General features: G+C 33.9%; 1 non-coding gene across 1 annotated transcript; it reads left to right on the top strand.

Moving 5' to 3' along the window:
• Nucleotides 1–1,199: 1,199 nt before the first annotated feature.
• TRNAF-GAA (transfer RNA phenylalanine (anticodon GAA)) lies at nucleotides 1,200–1,272 on the top strand. Its single transcript has one exon. It is a non-coding gene; the product is annotated as a tRNA-Phe (tRNA).
• Nucleotides 1,273–7,756: the final 6,484 nt, after the last annotated feature.

The following is a 7,756-nucleotide window of genomic DNA, read 5'->3' as shown; positions in this document are numbered from 1 at the left end:
GTATTTTAAGACAAGAAGAAGAACCAATGGATGAAGAAGGTGTGCAATAAGGAAGATATACCATGCAAAGTACTAGAAAAGACCATCTTAGTACCAATTATGTGAAGAATCCATATACTCAAGTATGCACCAATAAACAAATTATAAGATATGTGCATCGATGTAGGAGAAACGACATTACCAAGCTCTTTAAAAAATAATTATCTAGTGAGAGAAAAAAAAACTTGATTTCATACATGTGTTTTATGATCAAAAGTAGTTTGCTCATTAGGGATCCCTTAGTCAACAAAATAAGAATCCATCATAGGGATTAGGTGAGCACTTCTTCTCAAAGTTAAATTAGGGTTTCAACAAAAATCCTAGAAAGATAAACATTGATAAGTCAAGGGTAAAAACAAAGTAGAATACATCTCATTTATAAGCAACCGTAGATTTAAGAATAGATAAATCCTAAGCGTATATAAGAGTGGTTGACCAAATTGAAAAGGGACAATAAAATCTTTTTTAGATAAAACTTTAGGGTAAAAATAATTAAACAAACATAATTAGATAATTACCTTAATATTAAAGAGTCAACAAGAATAAGTATTTAGAGATTGAAACTAACAACTAATGATGCGAAGAATGTCCTAGATATTGATGTTGATCAAACTCATACATGAATCATTTTAACAATTATGAATAGAGATTAGCTAATGTCTTAGATGTTGATGTGAACATGTATTAAAGTGTTTTTAGATACATTTTGAATGGTTTCTAAATGATAGATTGTAGATGTGTAAGAAGAAACTAAGATTAATAACATACAAATATTTCATATTTTGAATCACTACATAGTAACGAGTAGGAAGGATTATTTTGATCTACATGAAAATGAGTGAAATTTGAATCAAATAATAAATGAATAAAAATCACTAGTAGTAGTATACAATTTTCATCCCCTATAGTAATCGAGGTTCCTATCCGTAGCAGTCGACACGTATGACATGGACCTTCCGCAAGCAAAAGACAATTATAACAATTAATACACGCCCGGTGGGACTCGAGCCCACAACCGCCTGATTAGAAGTCAGACGCCTTATCCATAAAGCCACGGGCGTCGCTACATTTTATGTTACTGTAAAACAGAATATAGCAATAATACAATTACAATATTGTTGTCTGTCCAATAAAGATTAGTTCCACTTACCAAATATGTAGCGGGGATAGCTCAGTTGGGAGAGCGTCAGACTGAAGATCTGAAGGTCGCGTGTTCGATCCACGCTCACCGCATTGCGTTTAAATACGAAGATCTACTACACAGTGTACTTAAAGTAGCATATCTTCTTTGAATGAAGTTTTTTCCTTCCTAGGGTAGAACTCATGTTGTTTAGAGGGCGATGAACTCTACGCTGAGACACAGTTCATTGGTCCGTTGTCCGTTTTCCTTAGTGATCTTTATTTATTTTTATTTTCTATTATTTATATAATTTTTTTTTACAGATTTTAGGAATTTGTTGACTAATTTGAGTTAGGTGAGATTATAAATAAGGGATCTCATCTTTATCAATAATGTATTATCAACGATATGAATTGTCGAGGCTCATAAACATAGTAGTTCAGGAGGGGCCCAAAGTACACAAACACACTAGCCCAACAAGAGTTTAGCATATTGGATGAGCAAGGGCACAAAGTTCATGATCACAATAGTATGGTGAGGGTTTGAAACTTGATGACAACAACAAAAATGTCATGCTTCAACTATCACACTATGCCATTTAAGTTCATTTTTTTTACGCTCATGATTAATACATGGCATGTAAAATTTAATCTAAAATTAAAAAAATAAATTTTTGACTTTTCTACCCCTTTTTCACTTACTATTGTGAGCACTTTTGGTATACATTTTTGTGACAAATAATTGGTTGGTTTTTTGCTTTGCTAAGGTTTATGTCTTTGCTTGAAATTTATTGCCATCATGTCACACTACACCTTTGGTGCAAGAAAACTTGTAAACTTCCATGCATTTATTACAATCTTTTAGGTTGCCTCTGTATGGCATCAAACTATATCAAACTATATCAACCTAATAATTTTTGTTGGTGCTAGTGATTTGGCAATTATGAACAATGGTTTGACTGAGCAAGCATCCTTAGAAGTTTGTGTCGAAGGTCTTTAGGAGATTAGAAAAATTGATCTTGTTGCAGATGTTATTTTATCTATCCCTAAGTTTGATAATATATGTAAATGACTAGAGTGCCTTACTTTGTCAAGTTGTTCTGTTGGGAGAACTCCAATGGGTTAGTAAGCACTGGGTCCCCACATGGGATCTATCCTGATGTAGTCTACAACCTTACTAAGGGTTTTTCTCTTTCATTTTGTTGAAGCTAGCCTTAAACGGGCTATCCTTAAACATGGCCTCTGGTATGTGTATGCATCTCTCCTAGTTTTTCAACCATAGACATGTGACTTTCTCATCTTGAATGAAAAGATGATTTGTATGCCAATTTGGCTTGAATTCCCAAGGGTATGACTATTATCGTTACCTCACTTGGCAAGATTATTTGTTTTGAGCTTAATAAACTCTATTTGACTCATTTTTATATGCATGTGTGTAGAGTTTGATCTTTTCAAGGACTTGAAAGGTTATGTGGATATGCAAATTGGTCATTTGCACCACACTTAACATGTTATTTACCTTAACCTACCAATTTTTTTTGAAATGTCACAATAACCATATATTTTATCTTCATGGCTAGAGAATATTATTCATTCCTCTCTTTCTCTTGTTAGGGTTTAGGCAAATCCGAAGCAAATACAAATTAACAATTATATGCAGATACAAAACACAAAAGATAAAGAAAAATACATAACACAAATAACACAGAGATTTAATGTGGTTCACCCAAGATGGGCTACATCTACAGAACACAATCGTCCAATCTTTTCTTATTATCCAATAAATCAATACAACACCATTACAATGCCTTTTTACATTCCAGCTGCTTATAACATGCAATTTTTAGGGCAACATACAAAGTCGTTTATTTTTAGGGTTTTTTCAATGTCGGTTTTTTTTTGACAAAAACAAATTTCCTCAAGGGTTGCACCCCCGAACTCCTGCTCGAGCCCAACAAGGATACATGATGAGTGTACAGTACTTGCATGATTAGTCACCACATATCAACCATTTCCCATTTGGAGACTGATTAGGCTCCACACCAAACAATCTCCCACTACTTGTTTGGCATCCACCTGCATTGCTTCTTCATATCCTTATGGTTCACCATAATCAATTAAAAAAATAAAATACAAAGAAGGAGAAAATATTTCAATAGGTCTACTTAACCTCGTAGAACATCTAACACTTGCAGGAGTTTGTGGGATATTTTGTTGTTGCTGAGCATCAAGTACCAATGGCATTTTATTTTTTAGGAATCTCATCCAGCACAACATATTCCTTTTTGACATGTTCATGCTTCTTTTCCTACATCTATTCTTTATACATGACCTTCTCATTGAATATAACATCTCCACTTCTAATTATTTTATGATTTTCACAATCCCATATCGATAACCAAAGTCATCCATTCCATATCCAATGAAGGTACATTTTTTAGATTTAGCATCAAGCTTGGTTATATTTTCTTTATCAACATGGACAAAAGATTCACAACCAAAGGTTTTCAGAAAAGAATAGTTTACCTTTTTACCAGTCCATGCCTCCTGTAGAATGCCACCATCCAAAGGATTTGAAGGTCCTTTGTTTATCAAATAAACAATGGTATGTACAACGTCTGCCCATAAATGTAGGGGCAATCCAACATGCAATCTCATGCTCCTTGCACGCTCCATGATGGTCCTATTTATTCTCTCAGACACACATTTTCTTGTGGGGTCCCTGGAACCATTTTCTACCTTCAGATTCTATTGAAAGAACAGTAATCTTCAAATTCTTTTCTGCAATACTCGCCTCCATTATCAGATCTAGGACACTTCATCTTTTTTCCTGTCTCATTCTCAACCAAAGCTTTCCATTTCTTAAAAGATTCAAAAACATCTAATTTTTGTTTTAGAAAATATACCCATGTTTTCCTGGTTGCATCATTTATAAAAATAACATAATAACAAGAGCCACCAAGAAATGATACTTGAGCCGGTTCCCATACATCTGAATGCACAAGCTCTAATTTCTTTCTCTTTTTCTCTTTCCCAACCTTGAAAAATATGACTCTTTTCTGTTTACCATAAACATAATTTTCACAAAATTCTAAATCAATCTGCTTCAATCCTGGCAAAAAAATTTTAGAGTGAAGGATTTTCATCCCTTTCTCACTCATGTGCCCAAGTATATGGTGCCACAATTTTGAATCTGTCCTTGCAACATCTAAAGTAGAAGTCCCTGCAACAAATTTTTTTGTAGCAGCTAAGGTAGAATAAGTATTACCAGTACACAAATACAATGTGCCTACCTTTGCACCTTTAGCTACTACTAATGCACCTTTAGTGACCTTCCAGAAATTATCTATAAAGGTAACTATGCAACCTTCATTGCCCAGTTGTCCTGTAGAAATTAAATTTCTTCTTAAATTAGGAACATGCCTTACCTCCTGCGATAGCCAATCATTTCCATTCTGCAACTTGATTTTTATCTTGCATTTTCCAACAATTTTATAGGGCTCATCATCACCCAAATATACCTGTCCAAAATCACCTTGAACATAATCTAGAAAATATTTTCTATGGGGTGTAGCATGAAATGAAGCCCTTCAATCCATTACCGAAGAATCATTAACATTATCTAAATACAAAATCAAGGCATCTTGTAAAGTATTACTTGCAACATTAGCTTCCTTACTATCATCTTCATTTTCATCTCCTTCTTTGTTTTTTCGATCGAGAACAACAATATTTCTTTAAATGTCCTAGATTTCCACAGTACCAGCAATCCCTTCTTCCTTTGGATTGAGAGTGTCCTTTCTTTGACTTCCCTCATGACTTCTCCCGCCCAGGGCCTTTTCCTCTTTCCTTTGATCTTCCCCTATTCTCTACATTCAAAACAATACCCGATGATGTTGAACTCTCACTTGTGCTTTTTCATCACATTTCCTCGCCTAGGATAACATCAACAACATCATCAACTTTTTAAGTGTTTGCACCAGAGACTGAGTTACTTACATCCACAACCAAGCTATTCCAGTTTTCTAGCAAAGAACATAGAATTAAGAGAGCCCTAACCTTTTCATCAAAGTTAACTTTTACAGAAGTCAATTGGCCGATAACTGTATTAAATTCATTCAAATGATCTACAACAGATCCTCCCTCACTCATTTTCATATTAAACAAATGCTTCATAAGAAATACCTTATTTGAAGCTGAGGGTTTCTCATACAGTTTAGCGAGTGTCGACATCAAATTTGTAGTCGTTGTTGCTTTTGATATATTGAATTCTACAAACGATGCAAGACTGAATGGTTCCTAGTGCCTTTCTGTCCAAAATATCCCAATCTTCATCTAACATCGCGGTCGATTTCTTTGTCTTTCCTTCCAATGGCCGCCACAGATCATTTTGATACAAGTAATCCTCCATTTGCATTTTCCATAACTGATAATCCTGGTCATTGAACTTCTCGACTTTGAATTTGGTTTCTTCCATTGCTCCCACTCAAATATGAAAGTCCCTATCAATTTACAGAAATACACGACTCTGATACCAATTGTTAGGGTTTAGGCAGATCCGAAGCAAATACAAATTGACAATTATATGCAAATACAAAAGATGAAGAAAAATACATAACACAAATAACACAAAGATTTAACATGGTTCACCCAAGATGGGATACATCCACTTAACATAGCCCTCCAATCTTTTCTTATTATCTAGTAAATCAATACAACACCATCACAATGCCTTTTTACATTCCAGTTGCTTATAACATGCAATTTTTAGGGTGACATACAAAGTCAACTATTTTTAGGGTTTTTTTAATGTCGGTTTTTTTTCAACATCTCTACCATGTCTTCGTCATCCTCGTAGTTGGCCAAGACATCTAGAGGAATGAGAATTTGTTACAAAAAAAAAGGAGGATGTCAATTCCCTACATTTAGTCTAGTTTGTTTAGATTATGTTTTGCAAAATTGTTATTCTTCTCTTGAAGATTCAGATAGTGATGACACGATTCTTAACTCTCGTCAATGAATTTTGTCTCTTGGAATGTTTGAGGTATTTCTGTCAAAGGGGAACAAAAAAAGGGGCATATAGGGAATGACTCACAACAAAAAAAAAGGAAAAATGAAGCTAAACAAACAAACAAAAATATGTAAACAAAACTAAACAAAATTGATAGAAAAATACACATCAAACAAACACACACGCAAATAGAAAGAAGTAACAAAAGAAAATTAGAAATGGGAAGAACCCTACTTGTTAACAATAAAATGACATATCAGGGTGTTAGGGATGTTGAGGAATGCATGCTCAAATGATCAAGTTTGAAAGTCTAACAAAAGGTAACATACTCAAATAACTAAGGAAGAAACCAAGAAAGGGGAAATAAAATCTAAAGGGAAAAGACTAAACAAACAAAAGGACACAAAGAAAACACACTAGAAGCTAAGAAAGAAAAGAGGGTCCTCACCTTTACAAGTCAAAATGGGGTGTGGGTGCAAAGCACAACACCATCAAATATGAGATTTGTGGGAAAAAAAGAGACTTCAAAACTTATGAACATTAGTGTTGGAATCTCCTTGAAGGGATTAAAAAAAAGTGAAATTATATGACAATTAGTATGTTATTCACTTTCAATCCTATCTAATGTTGTTTTACTCCAAACACCTTCCAAAATGTGTAACTTTTAATCTAGAGATCCACTTACAATATTGTTGGTTGACAGATTTGCCTCCCAAAAATAAGTCAAAGATGACTCATAAATACCCAATACAAGAGAGACAAATAAGAACAATAGTTGGAGAAATTGCTATTGAATTAGCAATTTTCTACTGAATTTTAGAGGTACATCTCCCTCTTATGATGTAATTTGTTTCTTTTTGAGGTGTGATTTTTACCAGAAAGCTTTGAGAAAGGAAAAAGGGATTCGACAAAAATATAATCAAATAGAATACAAAAATTATATCCTAAAATATTAAGATCGATAAAGGTAATCTACATTACTATTTCATTCATTCAAAGCTAAATTTTTACGGTAATGGGTACATGCAAATTTCATTTTCCATCTAACAGATAAAAGAAATATAACCCAAATGCATAGTATTTAGCATAAGGGGAATAGTTTTATTCATTCATCACAACCCAAAATTCATGATATATGAAATTTATTCAGTTCTCTCTTTTAGAAAATATCCATCAAAAGAAAAGGTCAAAAGGTGAGCCAAAAAAAAAGAAAAAAGTCCTTTATCTTTGCTTCCTATCTAACATAAATAGTCCACAATTTTTTAACTGCCTTTTTTAAAATAACAATCTTTGAAAGCAACTGCTTCAAGAAAGAATTTGAACAGTTACTCAAAAATAAAAAATAAAACAACCTATAAGAGCCTGATTTAATCACCTTAAACTAGTCACATGTCCAGAGTTGGGCAACATGCATTTGGGCCTTTTCTTCTTCTTCTTCCAACACAAAGATAAACCTCAGGTATTCTTCATAGCTCCTTTTGCATGCCCAAGCCAGGGTAGTCAATCCAGAAAGGATGTCCTCTTGTGGGTCTTCAACCAATATTGGGTCGAGTTGGACTATAGGAGTGACGCCTTCCCTTAGGAGCA

The sequence above is a fragment of the Cryptomeria japonica genome, chromosome 10 (assembly GCF_030272615.1).
Source record: "Cryptomeria japonica chromosome 10, Sugi_1.0, whole genome shotgun sequence".
NCBI lineage: Eukaryota > Viridiplantae > Streptophyta > Pinopsida > Cupressales > Cupressaceae > Cryptomeria > Cryptomeria japonica.
Note: the sequence above shows the minus strand (reverse complement) of the source record. Positions and strands in the feature narration are given on the sequence as shown.